The sequence below is a fragment of the Callospermophilus lateralis genome, unplaced genomic scaffold (genome assembly GCF_048772815.1).
Source record: "Callospermophilus lateralis isolate mCalLat2 unplaced genomic scaffold, mCalLat2.hap1 Scaffold_139, whole genome shotgun sequence".
Classification (NCBI taxonomy): Eukaryota; Metazoa; Chordata; class Mammalia; order Rodentia; family Sciuridae; genus Callospermophilus; species Callospermophilus lateralis.
In genome coordinates, this window is record NW_027512543.1 from 794,315 (window position 1) to 811,828 (window position 17,514).

The window sequence follows — 17,514 nt, forward strand, 5'->3', positions numbered from 1 at the left end:
TGATTTTTATAGACAAGTATTATATTTGCAAAAAAATGTACATAAGTAAACCTCTCCACAAATTCCACAAACTGGACCCACCTCTTTAGCCAATAGTCACATTGTTACATCATTCCCAGAAGATCTATCAGCTTTCAATACTGCTATGGAATTATATATAATGTACTTTTTGTGTTTGGCCTCATAATATTATATTTTTTGAAACTCATTCATATTACCCGTGATTGTATCTCATTCTATCTGCTTGATACCAGCACACTCCTTGAAAATGCAATATTAATTTATTTGTTTTTCAGTATATTTGTGTGGTTCCCAGTGTGTGTCTAACACAAACATTCCAGGGCCTCTTTTTTTAAAGATGTATATTTTCTAAGTTAATGAGTCATACAGCATATACATATGTAGAAATATGTAGTTTTTTAGGTATATTTGTTTTTGGTATATGCGGTTGTTTTTAAATTTTAACTTTTACAATATTTGTTTCTGCTATTCCAATTTGTAGAGATACTTAGAAATCTCCATGTTCCCAATGAAGATTCAGAGGTATCAATTAAACCAGTTTGGGGGCACTGGTAAGATTTCCTGATTTGACTGCTAGCAACATGGGTGTGTTCAGTTTGTGAATTCATGAACCAGTACATTTACACATGAATTTACCTGCAGATATATTCCATGTCCATAAAAATTTTTAAATTCTATTACTCTGCTAGTGATTCTTGTGCTTTATATGCACTCAGTTTCTACTCAATCCTGATTTTTAGAATCGCAACAGTGTTTCAGTAAGTTGGTATTTTATCTTATTTTTTTTTCTGCTTTTCAAAGACTTGACAAGAATAATTGCAGAGGAGGAAAAGTTTCATTTGGGGATTTATGCTTTCAGAGGTTTTAGTCCATAGATGGCTGACTCCATTCCTTGGGGCTCAAGGTGAAGCAGAATATTAGGGTGGAAGAGTGTGTCAGAGGAAAGCAGCTGGGGACATATCAGGAAGCAGAGAGAACTCTGCTCAACAAGGACAAATTATAAACCCAAAGACATGTCTAGAGGGATCTATCTCCTTTGACCACACCCTATTGGTTTACAGTTATCACTCAGTTAATCCCTATCAAGGGATTAATTTACTGATTGGGTTAAGGCTCTTGTAGCCCAATAATTTCACCTCTAAACTTTCTTGCATTGTCTTTGGGGACACCTCATATGTAAATCATAACATGTAGCACCAATTGGTATTTCATGCCCCCCCCCCCTTTTAAAGGTAGGAAAGGAACAAACTCCAGTTTACAATTAACCAGAAAAAGTCTCCCTGGTTATATAGAAATCAGACTAATGCTATCTCCTATCTTACATAAATAATTCTCTCTCCAAATTGCAGCCAGATGGAATTTTGATGCTTATTTTATGCAAATAAACTATACACCACAGATCTACATATAATCTTTGATTTAATCCTGTATAATCATTTTAGCTTTTTCTCTTTATCAAGGAGAATAAGTCAGAGAGAATGGTAATTTTCTTAAGGTTTCTTTCAACCACATTTTAAACTCACATCATAACTGTTGATACTGAGCCACATTACTTAAAAAAATTATAATAGTAGATAAATACTAGAAAAATATTAAATGTGGAAAAATGAGAAACAAATAAAAACAATTTTAAATGATCTAAATAGATTTCTGAAGCTTATTGGAAAAAAACTGTTCTAATATGCAAATATTTCATATCTGCTATTTATTTTTATAGAAATCTGATTAAAATTAAATTTTGGATTTTTCCAAAATAGCTAAGCAAAAGTCAAACACTATTAAGTTGTTATAAATATTCTTTAATTAAATTTTTATGTATGCTACATTTTATTTACCCAACTTGCCAGTATTTGTTTATTGTACTCAGTTTGAAAACAAATTAATTAATGATGGTGATAGTTCTTCATATATGTACCAAATACTTTACATCTGTCCAATTCTAATTCCAAAACAGTTTCTTTCAAACTTAAAATATTCAATGTGAATCTTAAAATAGTTCAGTGTTTCAGAAATCTTATCTGGATAAAAACAAAATTTTTTAGTAAAAAAAATGTACTGTTTGTATAAAAAGTTTAGAAAAATCATCTTTATAAAAACATCTGCATATGTTTTATAGAAATAAATCAAGTGCCTTCCTGTTGCTATAGAATAAGTTTAAATAAAAATTAAGTGTACAAAGTTACTGAAAGCAAATATATCTACATATTTTAATCTCTCAAAAATAGTAAAAATACAATAGATATATAAAACTAGGTAAGGTTTTCAAAAAGTAATTTGAGTAGTTAAATAATTTAATATATTGTAAACACTTACCTAATAGAATTATTGCTGCCAGAGTAAAATTTGAAACATTGTTTTGCCAAAGTTTCATATGAATTAGTATACAATAAAAGTGGGCTGGGAATATAACTCAGTGTTAGAGTACTTTCTCAGCATATGTAAGGCCCTGGGTTTGATCCTCTGTACCTTAATAAAAAAAAAAGTGGCAACATGAAGTAAATAATATTTTACATTCAGTGTGTGAGTATTAAAAATACAGGATGCTTGCAAAAAATCCAGTATGAGTGTGGTTCAGAGGAGGGTCAATTTGCATTTCATGATAGTACAGAATGATTGGGAGTGTTATAAACTGCAAAATTATTTTCTTCATTACTACCATTGGTACCATTAATTTGGGATAATTTTTTAATTAATGAATTTAATCCCCAAGTAGTACCTACATCAAAAATCATCTATTCTCAGCTCTTCAAATGAATCTACCATTCCAAACACTGGGTATGTACTCTTTTCTTTTGTCACAGTGACAAAAATTGCAACAGCAAATGTGATTTCTCTTTGTATCTGATTGCCTCTGAAACAAATATTTTTTTGAACTCATTTCCTGTTTCTGCACACTTCTACACACTTTCCACATTCTATATTTTACATCTACTGAGTTCCTGAGTCTATTTTCTCATGTTGAAAATTCTTCTACCATCTTATACCCTTTGTATTTGCATTCATCAAGTACATTATGTTTTGCAAACATATTGAATTCATAATCGCCAAACCCAAAGGCCTTATAGTTTAGCAATTTATGAGCTCTTTGAAGTATCTGATATTCTCCATCACATATTAGTTTTATAATTTTCCACTACCAAAAAACAAACAAGCAAAAAAAAAAAAGAAAGAAAGAAAGAAAAAAGGAATCCTTCCTCCTGGCCCAGATTTATGGTATACAACCATATGACAATGACTTTTCTCCTCCAGACTGTAATCCAGCTTAACTTCTTATCATCCCACTCCCATCATCTTTATTGGTTCTCTTTTTACTACTTTTTCTCTAAAACTGAGAACTTCAGGTTATTCTTCTGCCTTTTAGATATTCTCATTCTCCTCACCCCACCAAAGATCTGGAATATTATTTTTATTTAATGATTCAGTCTACTCCATCTAGAACTACATATCAACATTTCCATCTGCTGCAAAACTACTTTCATTCTCATGTCCTGCTGTCATTTCAAATTTATCTAAAATCAAATGTTAACACTCTCTCTATAAAGTTAGCTCCCTTTCCTATTTCCCCTGTTTTCCAAAATTTTCTTTTTCCAAGACATCATTTTGACTACTATTTTTTCCCTACCTTCACATTTATGTAATAAATTCTACCCACTTTTCTCTCTTCTCGCACCCCTTACCCCCAAGTTCTTATTATCTCTCTCTTCTCTTACTCTCTTTCACTGTCCTCTTTTTAGTTGCTCAATTTATAGGCTTTGTGTAATCTAATCATACACACATGATTGCCAGGTGAGTCCTCCTAAGAGCCCAGTTCTGTTCTCACACTTCAATAGAAGATTCCTTAACCCCAGTAATCAAATCCCTCGAGAGACTGGCCAAGATTCAACCTTTCTAGACTAATCATTGAAATATCAAACACAAATGTAACTGACATCATAAATGGCCATAGGTTTACATATTGCCTCCAGAACACTTCTATTTTCCTGCTTTTCACAGACCATGTATCAGCATTTAAATATGCTTGCTCTCAGTCTCAGTGTATACTAACACAATTAGTCTTTCCCTAGGGCTCAGACTATTTTCTTTAAGAAATGACACTGAATTTACCTACATGAAATATGCTGTACTATCATGAAATGCAAATTGACCTTCCTCTGAACCACTCTCACACTGGTTATTTTACAAGCATCTTGTAATTTTTATTACTCTCACACACTGAATGTAAAATATTATTTACTTCATGTTGCCACTTATTTTTTTAAGGTACAAAGGATCAAACCCAGGGCCTTTTAAACATGCTGAGAAAGTACTCTAACACTAAGTTATATTCCCAGCCCACTTTTATTACAGAATTTATTATTATAAGCATATTTACAGTCCAATATCTTATGATCATTTACCTAAATAACAATTTTTTATGCTTTTATGAAATCAAAACTTTTTTACCATATAGAATTAGAATTAATTATAACACTGAATATCTTTTGACCCCATATGTAATTTATGTCACTTAGTTCTTAGTTAAATGCTATTTTATTTTATTTGTTTATAAACAAATAGACAAATTTCAGAAGTCTCAATTACTTAGGTTCACATTATTAGATATGAATGGTTTCAAGATTAATGTGAAGTGATAAACATAAAAATACTCAAAAATACTATGCCATACATAAATAATTATCCATAAATCATCCAGTCATCTGAATAATTACTCATAAGTCATCCAGTGGAAGATGATCAGCTTTTTGCATTCTCTGCATGAATTTACTTTTAGTCTTTTTTATATGCATATATATTTAACAATCCTATGCTGATAATGCCATTAACAAAGCTGCATGTTTGATAGGATGAACAAGGTGTGCTCCTATCGAAGCCACACTTAATAAGTTGCCTTGTAGAGGCTCTCGTTGCTTGCTTATAACAAACAGCAGTGGTTCTCCTACTCCTGTGTGAAATAGAGTTACCCACAGGACCTATTATAAAACAGTACCAGGGTCTATCTCCTGAATCAGACTCAGTAGATTCTGTCAAGGTTCTGAGATTTTATGTGTCAATACAACATTAATACTGATCCCAGAATCACATTTTGAGATCCACTGGTCTAAATGATTTGATTTCAAGAAAATTTGATAGTCCCTAAATGTCTTCAACATAGAAGTCCCATCTATATAATCCCTAACATAATCAGGTATATCAGTTCTTTAGAATTTGCTTATAAAGGAGTGGCAAGTCAAACTGGCAGCACAAATACAATTTTTCTCTCAAGAGAAAAATAATCCTTCATTTTTCAGAAATAGTCTTTTTGTTTTTACTACTTATTCCATGAAGTCAAATTTCCCTGCCCTACTCCCACACTTACTGTTTTTTCAATTGAAACAATGTCCTGAAATATGGCTAAAAATATTTTCCAGGACTCCACACTCAGAATAGTCTTTGAAACAGGCTGCCAAAACATCCAGTATACCAATTATGTGGTATGTAACATGCTTTTTTTTAATCGATCACTTCTATACATATTTCATAACCTTCTTACAGATGCCTGAGTGTGTCTTAATTTTAGTTCTGAAAGTATCTTCCTTAAAATAGTCTTTTCATAAACATTTATTCAATAAGCATTTATGGGGCCCACAGGAGATGGACAAAAAAGAAATATAGCTGACTTAGCACCATTTCTTATTTCCACAAGGAAGATAGTGAATCATCTAAAATTTTGCCAGACAGATAAAAGCAAAAAAATTGGTGCATATATTTTCTCTTAAATAAGCCTTCATTTTAATGCATCAGGAGAAAAATAATATCATTTATTTTATCACAATATCTTCTTTATGTACATAGTAGACAAGTATGATTCTTCAATTATATAGTGTTTTCTATTAAAGTGGTTTAAGGATGTATTTTCTAATACTTATTGACCCCCTGTGAATATTTCATCTGCAAAGATTAAGAATCTCTAAGTTTAAATGAAAATTTTAATATTTCACTGTATACATTTTTTACTTTGCCATGACTTGTACATTAACCTAAATTTTTCTAAAATAGATGTATGACATTTGTTAGAATTTCTTATTACAAAATAGTTAATTTAAAGTGAATTTTCATTACGATACCAGTTTAAAAGTTATGTTATCATAAAACTGTCTTTCTCACAATAAGTGCAATGAGTTCAACTATGCCTTCTTCACAGATGAAGAAAATGAGAAATGAATATTTAATTGTTTATTCAATTTTACCATCAGCAATGAATAACCAGAATTTGGGCCTAAGACTTAAGTATTATTTTGCCTTTAATTTTTTTTTTGCTCCAAAATTGTGGTATATTTTTCTGTTTAAATGTTACTAAGTCAACATGCCGAATCATTAGGATCATATTTAGAGAACTCAAGATGAAAACTGATTATGATATTTAGATGTGCATGACAAGTTTTCTCCCCAGCCCCATCTTTTTTGTGGGGGGTTAGTACTGGGAATTGAACCTTCCAGGGGCACTTTACTACTGAGCTACATACCAAGTTTCTTTTGAGTTAATGTCTCCCTAAGTTGCCAGGGGTCTACATTAGTGAAGCTGGTCTCAAACTTGTGATCTTCACAATCAATATGATTTCACCACAAAATTCTTACCAATATCTTTTTAATTCCTTTCCATTAAATATCCCAATTTAATGATATGCATTGCATGTAGTTGTTTGATGGCATAACTACATCATTTTTTCCATGCCTGAAGCACAAGGAAATATAGGGAAACAGAGCATTGATTGAAAGAAAATATTTTCCATGTCACACGAATATTTTAAATATTCTCCATTAAAAGTCTATAACATGTGGTCAAAACTGTAAAATAAGATTAAAAATATTTTGGCTAAAGATTTTTTTCATTAGCATGTAGTAAATATTCAAAAATAAATTATTCAAGATTATTATATTATTAATACAGTGTTAAATATATTTTCCTCTAGGATGAACATTCCAATTGAAGAAAATATGTACTTTAAATTTGGAAATAATGCATTAACTTATTTGATTAAAGATTGCACCGTGAATTTAGTTAAGACATTTAGTCTTGTAAAGTAATATAAACTCAATTTTCTACTTTCAATCAACTTTAAGACAGAATTTAGAAAAAACATCTTTCAGAAAATTGTCTTTCCTTCCACCATAAATGATTCTAATAAACAATATATACTCTTTTAAACACTTTACTTTGTGTAGAAATGACACTGTGTTGGCATATCTTCTATATCATTGAAAACGTTATCATGAAAATGCTGGGTATCCTCATCTCAACAAAAAAAATAAACATGAGCTTCAGATTTTTACTGAATTCAAACATTGTTTCCTATTATGGATCCAGGATTATCCTATGCTTCAAGCATAAGTTACAGAACAAGATAAACTGACATTCTTGTGAACTGTCTATTTCACCTGAAGTTAGAATTATGAGTGACCAAGAAATTACAAGTTATGTGGGGAATGAGTAGAAAACAACTAAAGCTACCCTAAGAAATTCTGGAAGGCCTTCCTAAGAAAGGTGCACTGTGCTTATATTTGAAGGAAAAATAGAAGCTACTTAGCAAAAATCTAGTCAAATAACTGGGAACGGTCCTTTTAGAGAAGTAGTTGTGAGAGTTTTGTTATCCTTGTGAAAATTAATAAATAAATGCTGAATTTTTAGCTTAATCAAATACAAAAACCATCTCAAAATGGGATGAAAGGCCGAAACACAAGACAGGAAGCTGTAACACCCCCTAAAAAAAAATCACAGAGGAAAGTGTTCATGATATCGGGACTGAAAATGATATTTGGATACCCCACAAAAGGCCCAGTCAGTAAAAACAAAACTAAATATGTGGGACTATGTCAAACTAAAATTCTCCATTGCAGCAAAGAAAATTATCACCCAAATTAAAAACAGCTAATAGATTGAGAGAAAGTAAAACCATATATCTGAGCAGGGGTCAGTATGAAAATAAATAAGGAACTCAAACAAATAATATCAAAAAATTAAAAATTAGCAAAGGACATGGGTAGAGGTTTTGCAGCAGAAGACATAAAAAGCTCAGCAGGTATACGAAAAGATGCTCAACATCAGAGAAATACGAATCAAAATCAAAAAGGCCTGGAGGTGGCTCACACCTGTAATTCCAATGGCTCAGAACTCTGAAACAGGTGGACAGAGAGTTCAAAGTGAGCTTCAGCAATGGTGAGGCACTAAGCAACTCATGGGACCCTGTCTCTAAATAAAACACAAAAATAGGACTGGGGATGTGGCTCAGTGGCTGAATGCCCCTTTGTTCAATCTCCAGTACCAAACCAAAAACAAACAAAAAACAATGAGATACTATCTCACACACCTTAGAATGTTTATTACTTAAGAGGCAGAGAAACAGAGAGACAAAGAGACAGAGAAAGTGTTGACAAACCTGTGGAGAAAAGGGTATTAAACTGATGTAGCCATTATGAATAGAGTATGGAGTTTCCTTAAAAGCAGACCATATGGCCAAGTAATCCCTCTGTGGCTACACATGTATCCAAAGGAAAGAAAATTGCACCTCCGTGGTATGTGCTCTCCAATGTTTATAGTTGCATATTTGCAATAGTCAAGCTAGGTAAACAGCTTAAATGTCCATAAAGAATGGATGGCTAAAGAAATGGCAGTATACATAAATCTAGTAAGACATATTTGAAAGGAGATATTTGAGAAAGGAGATACTGCCATTTGTGACAACATGGATGAAGGCAGGAGTACATTTTGCCAAAAGAAATGAACAAGATACAGAAAGAAATATATTGCTCATGTCTTTGGTGAATCCCCCCAAAATTGAATACATAAAAACAGAGTAGAATGGTGGTTACAAGGGTTGAACACATGAAGGAAATGGGGGAAGTAATTTAAATGATACAAACTTGTACTTATGTAGGATAAATTAATCAAGGTATCTAACGTGTAGCATGAGACAGCAGTTAAGAAAATTGCTCAACATACTAAAAATTTCCTGAGTATGGATTTTCAATGTTTTTACCCAAAACATTTATAAAGAAAAAGAGAGCTAGAGAAACTGATGGATATATTGATTTGCTTCAGTGTAGTAATTATTTTATTATATATATATATATATATATATATATATATATATATATATATATATATCTCAAAACATAATATTGTATATCTTAAGTATGTATAACAAAATTATATGCATGCATACCAAAATATAGGTAATCAAAATTAAATGTATACATAATTTTCATAACAAATGAAAATTTTAAAATAATGAGGAATTCTCAACTGCTTTAAAGTATGTCAGAGAATGATAAAAGATAAAAAGGAAAAATGGGATAATATAACAAGCATACACTCACCACTGAAGCCTATGTACACAATAATAAATACCACAGTGCTGACCATTAAAGACTTGGGCTTAGAAGTTATTGTTACAAGTATGAAACAAAAACAAAACAACAAATATTGACTAGTATCTATTATCTTAATTAGGTGCTTCTCTGATCATGCATGCATGACTTTTGTCATGATCATTAAAACAAAACGACCCTACATTTTTGCATATTTGGAAATTTCACATAATACTTTTATTTTGTAAGACTCAGGCTATTCTTGGACTTTTAAAAATCTTAATAAATTATTCAACATATTATAATAGAGTACTTTTTACATGCCAGGAACCCTGGTGAGCACCGAAGACACTTCAAGTCAATATTACTTCACAGAAATTATGCATTCAAAATGTTGCTTTCATTAATATCTACATCCAATAACTCTTATAAATGGACAACTTACTAAAGTGATTCTTTAAACTCTCTGCCATCTTACTTATGTTAACTCTAATAATTTATTTAAAGATGCTAAAAATAAGCTTGCTTTTTTAATGCACGGTAACTAAGATAACGGAAAATGCAAGATTCCTCCAAGTAATCTAACAATGTTATTTCCAGTTGGATACTTCTTTGCCCTCAAAACAAGCTATAAAGTGAATAAGTATGTGAAGAGTATAGTGAGGACCACACCCATGGATACAAAAACACACAACTTGCTACACTAAAGTCTATATATTAGTTTATAATTTTAGATATATTTTTATTTCTTATAGGTTCTGTAATATGTAATTATTTTTACTTTGGACTAAATAATATATATACATATAATAAGCCAAGAGATATCAAGATTATTTGAAAAGAGGGATCACTTATCCTCAGTTATAAAAGAAGTTTTGATGTACATGCTTCTACTAGTCAAGTCAAAATACCTTATTCACTTTCATAAAAAAGAAAAACTTTACAAGTAACTGAGATTTTTCTCAAGATTGGCATTTAGACAATTCTAAAAAAGTCCTAGGATAAGAACGATCTCAAGCTGGCAGTGTATACTGGCATGTGCCTCATCCTGCTGACAGTCATTTCATTTTGAGATACTTACAAAACAAGAAAAAAATAAAAAAAGGATAGTTTAAGATGTTCCAAGTTTAAATAATGATATTGTTATGTTCCTTAAGGTTTAACATATTATCTCACAACAAAAATTGTTTTTTTCTCCCACCTACTGAATAGGTACCAAATAAATAAATAAATAAAGTCTCTATGTGCACACACCCATAGAAATCAAAGACATGAGTCTATGGAGCAAAATCAGTGACAATAAGCATCAGCATATTGATAAATATCCATCTACAGAAAACTAAGATCAAATTAATTGGACCCCTAAAATATATAACTCTATAAATTTAAGAAGATAAGGAGATAAAAGTTACTAAATAAGAAAATATAGATCCCTGAATTCTATAACATAAAGTTTGGAGCTGACCACTGATTTTTAGTGAAGGACTTTTATCATTTGTGAGAGTAAGTAAAGAAAATGGGGATGGGAAGTAGGCACTAAGACTTGAGTGCCTGTGATCAGTTTTTGTGTTTTTCATTTTACATAAATATATATTAAACAATACAGCACTGAAACTGATGGTTTTCTATTTTCTCCCAGGGATCTGACTGCACATTATTTATTCTATATTGCATGGTTGAGGCATGATTCAATTCCAGATATAGTAGCTACAAACTATGTTTATTTATATGATGTTTTCTAACTGCAGATTTAAAAAAAAATTAAAAAGGCTATATGAAAGTCCAGGAAAATCAGTTCACATTAAATGAAAATAAAGTTGTTTGTCTAAAACTATTTTGGTGGAGGCGATCCCCCACTCACTGTCTTGACAGGGTCACAGTGAGAAAAAGTGTTGGCAAAGCCGCTCTCCCACTGTCTTGACAGGGTCACAGTGAGGATGAATGCTGGCAAAGCCACGGTGGTTGGTGGGTAACCAAAACCATGAGACCCTTTTTTATGTAATTGGGACTTTGCATTTTCATGCTTATGTTTCTCACAGGAGGCATGAGTATGTTAAATGCCAAACAAATTAAATTTCAGATGGCTAGAACAGAACAGGTAGTTCATGCCTTGGAGGCCGTTCTACCCACCCCTCAGCATATCAAGGACAAAGTAAAAGGCTATTCTTCTATCTTAGTACATTGTGGACAAACCTAATAATGGACAACAATCATCCTCTGAAAAACAAACTCTTTGAGAACTAGTGCACCTTGACTGAAAAACAAATTCTTTGAGAACTAGTGTACCTTGACTGAGAAACAAAGAAACTCTTTGAGAAAGCAGCTCAACCAGTTTTATGAGAACAAATTTAGAAATCAATTAAAATAGGTTTATAAGACACAGTTTTAGAATAATGTTAAAAATATTATTTTATTTAGATTCTTAAGTTTAGAAATTCTTAAGTCTTTAAGTTGTATAGGTTTCTGATATGTTTTAAGGATGATTCATAAACTTTAGGGTATTTTAAATATAAGATTTAAAGGGACTTTTTTAGATGGGAATTTTAGATTAAAAATAAAGTACAAGTGTACTTTAGGTTAATGATTGGATAGGAGACTTAGAGTCTGGTTACGTAGTTTGGCATTAGTTAATAAGGAAATAACATATCTTGGGAAAAATAGTAAATCTTGGGAAAATCTGAAGGATGTAAATTGGTGACATGTTTTATTGATGATTCTGTACTTTGATGATTGTATGGCTGGGGGTCATATCCTGAAAGAATGTATATCGGTGTGCTCTCAATCATGGTTAAGGAAATGTCATGTCTTGGCAAAGTTTTAAATTATATAATCAATGACATATTGTGAATCTATAATGATGAGAAAAAATTGTAATAAAAAGGGGACCCAGAGAAAGCAGCTTTAGCTCTCTCTCTGAAGATTGCTCAAACGGAACGACTCCTGTCTCATCATTTTGCCGACGCCACTCCTCCTTCAGGACTCCCTGGACCCCGCTGGGGCTGAACCCCGGCACTATTTATTTTTAAAATTTTGGATTTACCATTATTTTAGTCGCTATTTTGCTATTATGACTATATTATGAACTCTATCCAAGTTAAAAATGAACTTATATTTTTTTTGTATGTAATACTTTAAATAAATCTACTCTGCAATGGATAGTTCTTAAGATGGGTCAATTAAAGTCCTGCCTCTGTAATAGTCAGGATAAGATGGACATATTTGTGACCTCTTGAAGAAATATTGAAGACTGTTCAATTTAAGAAGCAACAAAATGTGAAGACATAATTATTAACTTTTCATTATCCTACTGAATATAAGATAAACTCATAGTTTTACTTCAATGTCAAAAGATAGAGCATTAAAGTCTTCAAAGTACTATACAGAGGTACAGAGTAAAATTATTTAATACATTTATTTGATTTATTAATATATTATATCAGAAAACATAGAAATATGTGTTAGAGTCCTCAGAAATTGAAACCTGTTACTATCATATAGCTCTTAAATCTCTTAAGTCCTGTACCTGAGTTAGTTATCCTCTCCCCTTGGTAAAATGGAAAATGTTTAGGAGATGCTTCACTATTTTCTACAGCACTTTTGCCTCATTAAAAATAGCACAACATTAACAAAATTTAGCAGAGAAAAACTGCTGTATAAAAAAAGATTAGAGAATGATTAGTTTATAATGGTCAGAAGACTCACAAATGAGTACACATAATTACATAATCATACATGCATAAATTATTATTCATATTGCATACTGAATAGATAATACACAGTAGATGACTCACATTTATCATTTTAAGTGGTTACTCTAGAATAATAGTATTACACCTATCTCTTAAGACACCATAATCACTTATATGCAAAATAGTCAACATACATGAACTGGTAGCAGTAGCCTATTCTTATCCATTTCTACCACATAAATAGTTTGAAAAATTTGTGTTTGATCAAGAGTAAAAACATCTGTTATAAAAAGATACAAATTTGACAGTTTGAATGTGAATAATGTGAATTAAATAATATTGTTTTAGTCACCTTTTTCACTGCTGTGACCAAAAAGACCTGACAAGAACAATTAAAGTAGGTAAAGTTTATTTGGGGGCTCATGATTTCAGAAGTGTTAGAACATAGACAGCTGACTCCTTTCTTTGGGGCTCAAGGTGAGGCAGAAATCATGATGGAAAAGCGTGGTGGAGAAAAGGAGCTTAAGACTTGGTCCAGGAAGGAGAGAGAAAGAATAAGCTCCAAACCAAACGTACCTCAAAACTATCTTCCCCACCAACTGTGACCCATTTCTTTCAAGTACACCCTACCAGCCTACAGTCACCCTTCTGCTAACCCTTTCAGGGGATTAATACACTGATTAGGTAAAGGTTCTCCAGTTCTCATAAACTAATCATTTTACCTCTAAGCTTTCTTACATTGTCTGACACATAAACTTTGGGGGGCTATTTTATATCTAAACCATAACAAATACACTCTCAATCAATGAAAAGCTTAGGTAAAAATTTTTAATTGCTAAAAGCAGAAATAAGAAGTACTGACTAGATTAAATGTTGATGAAAAAATAATACCATAACTTCCAGTAGTATGATAATACTATGACTTCCTTTGGGAAGAATACACTCATAATTGATATATTTAGAGGTATGAATTTGCCGTAGGGATATATATGTATAAAGTATGGGAAAAGATACAAAATTTTACATTACACTTATAATATAATTGAATTTACCAGTGGGCAAAAAGTAGCGATTTTTGTGAGTCATCATCACAGTATTCAGGGGATCAAGATAATAACACAAAATATGCTCAATGAGTATAGAGGAATGAGATAATAAAATATTTTTATATTTTAAACAACTAAATTTTTAATAAAGCTCTACAAATGTTAAACATGGTAAAAATTTACCAGTATGTTTTGTATTCCTACACCTCTCAATCTTCTTATTAGAAGGTTTTAAATATTTTGCAAAAGCCAGGCATGATGGTACATGTCTATAATCCCAGTAATTTGAGAGTCTGAAGCAGGAGGATTACAAGTTCCAGGCAAGCCTCAGCAATTTGCTGAGGCCCCAAGCAACTTAGGGAGACCATGTCTCAAAAAAATAAAAATAAAGTGTTGGGGATGTACTCAGTGCTCAAGTGCCCCTGGATCAATCCCCAGTATACTATATTTATTTTATAAGATTACTATAAGAAAGACCATGAGGATTTGAAACATAAGAAACCATTAAAATGACCCTACATTTAGAGCTCAGTGACATCTCTCCTAACTTGTTCAAATTCTATATCCGTTTAGAACATACTCTTAGGTCTATACCTGAAAAAAGAATGTGTCCCATAAACAAGGTGGAATTATTATTTCTTTGCATCACATGAGGAAGCTGGTAAATAACTCCCTACTGTGCACTAGTGTTAATGACTGATTGCCCTATGTTGGTTATTTTTCCATTTCTGTCACCAAAATATCTGAAAAAAACAACTTAAAGAAAGAAAAGACCTATTTGGCTCATGGTTTCAGAAGATTCAGTTCATGGTTGGTCAGATTCAGTTACATTGCTCTGAACTTAGAGAAGGTAGAACAATATGGCCAAGGTTATGGCAGAGGAAATATATTAGCTCATGACAGCTAGGAAGCAGAGAGAATGACAAAAGGTCAAGGGACAGATATAGTTCAAGGCCACACCCCACCTGACTATAGGTAGTCCACTTAAATTATTATCAAGTGAATCAATCCACTGATGAGATTACAGTTCTCATAATCCAATCTTTTCATCTCTGAATATTGCTGCATTCCTTAATACATCAGCTCTTAAGGGCAGATTCCAAACATAGGAGCATCTTTCATCAAAATTATATGTTAAAGTCCCAATACCCAGTAATTGGGAAATAACCATTTTCAGAGATCAGGTTTTGAAAAGATTAATTTAAAATAGGACATCAAGGTGGGTCTTGATCCAATCTGACTCCATAAGAGGGAATTTAGATGCACAGTGGTACACCAGGGCATTTGTCTATGAGGGGACAGTCATGTGAGGATAAAATTATAAAAAGTCTGCCATCTACAAGTCTAGGAGAGAGCCCTGGAATGGGTCCTTCAATTATGATTCTCAGAGGAAGAAAATCTTTCTTACACTTTAATATTGGAACTCCAGCCTCCAGAACTATAAGAAAATTAACTACTGATGTTTAAGACACATGCTCCACAGAATTTTTTATGGAAGTCCTAACAAACTATAGAATTAGCACAACTTTTTGTAGCTTAATGCACTTAATGGATCTCCTATAGTAAATACTCAACAATGTTACTGTTTTCAATTCTTTTATAATTTTTCTTTTATCAAGTTTTTAAACTTTTTTTAGTTATAAGTGATAGTAGAATCCATTTTGATATAATTATACAAGCGTGGAATATATCTTGTTCTAATTAGAACCCCATTCTTGTGTATATAAACGATCATGGTATTCACTGTGGTGTATTTATACATGTACATAGAGAAATTATGTTAGATTCATTGCACTATCTTTTTCCTACCTACCTCCCTTCCCTTCATTACCCTGTGTCTAATCTACTGAACTTTTATTCTTCTCCACCACACCCTCCACACACACTTATGTGGGTTAGAATCCACTTGTTAGCAAAAACATTCAACCTTTGGCGTTTGGGAGATGGGCTTATTTCACTTAGCATGACAGTTTCCAGATCCATTTACTGGCAAATATCATGAAGTCATTCCTCTTAGTATATGGGTAATACTCCATTGTGTATATACCCCTTTTGTCAGTCTATAATGACAATCTTTTTAAAAATGTTTCTAAATTTAAGACTAAAACCCTTAGAAAATTGTCAATTAAAATAATTAAAATGTTTTCATTTTTGTTTTGTTTTAAGCAGTATATGGGAACCTATATCAATTTGCCTACTTTAAAAAATAAGATAAATTTAATTTGAGACAAAACCAATCTCACACAGACAATTTCTAGTGTTACTCAGGTGAAAGATGCGAAGAAAAGGAAGTAGGTTTTGGAGGAGAGATAATTAATAAAATTTTGTTAGTGTTAGGGTTAGGGTTACCTACTGCTAAAGTTGGAGAAAAAAAACTGCCATCCACAAAACAAAAGAAATCCCAGTCCTCCTACTTGAAATAACACATTTTCTTGGCAGCTGAAGGAAGAGAACACTTTTTCACAAAGCACAATAAAAATATTTTCACATTTGGATCACAATTGTCACAGAATTATGAAAGGGAAAATTCACCTTCTAGAGAACTAAATAATAACCATGATGGATATTTGTACACTATATTAACTTGAATCCATGGAAATGTGCAATGCTTAGACGTCAAACTTTTCAGGTTATCCAGCCCAATTATTTTGCAGACAAGAAATATTTTTTGAAGAATTATCCAAAGTGAAATATGTTCTACCTAATAAGGACAAACTTAGAACCCAGTCATGGCTATTTTTTTTCTCATATTCTTGAATATAATTTTGTCCCTGTGTTTTCCTCTTAATTAAAAGTGTTACTTCTTACATTTGAGTCCTAGACAGGCTACAACTTCAGTGAAAATCCAAAATACACACACATGTGCACGCACACAATCTTTCAGCATTCTAATTTTACTGTCCCACTGTGTCCTAGACACCATTGTTTGTTGTAAAAAGTCAGCTGTTAATTATGACATAATTCTCCTATAATGCCATGAGTTACTTTTTGTCATTGTCAACATTAAGTTCCACCAATTTTTTTCTTCAACTGAGAATAATGAACAATTTTTAATTTTAAGACTAAAAATCACTAAAATCCAAGGAATTTAAAATACGTATTGTTAATGTTTTTTAAGTATAAATACACTCTACAGATTTAAAGTCAGTGTTTGGGATATATGAGTAAGGAATATGAGTTGAACAACAGCATCATAGATTAGTGAATGACTGTTATAAAAAATTAATTATTTTTGTGTCAATGCAAAAATAAAAAAATCAATTCTAGTATTTTTGCTGACACATTTCTAGTCCTTGTTTGAAGATTCCCAAAGAAATATATTTAAAATAATATATTATCAGCCTCTTTGCAAAAAGTGTTTTTCTACCTTCTTCCTTAGTTTAAGTTTTATAATTTCTTATTACAAAATTTCC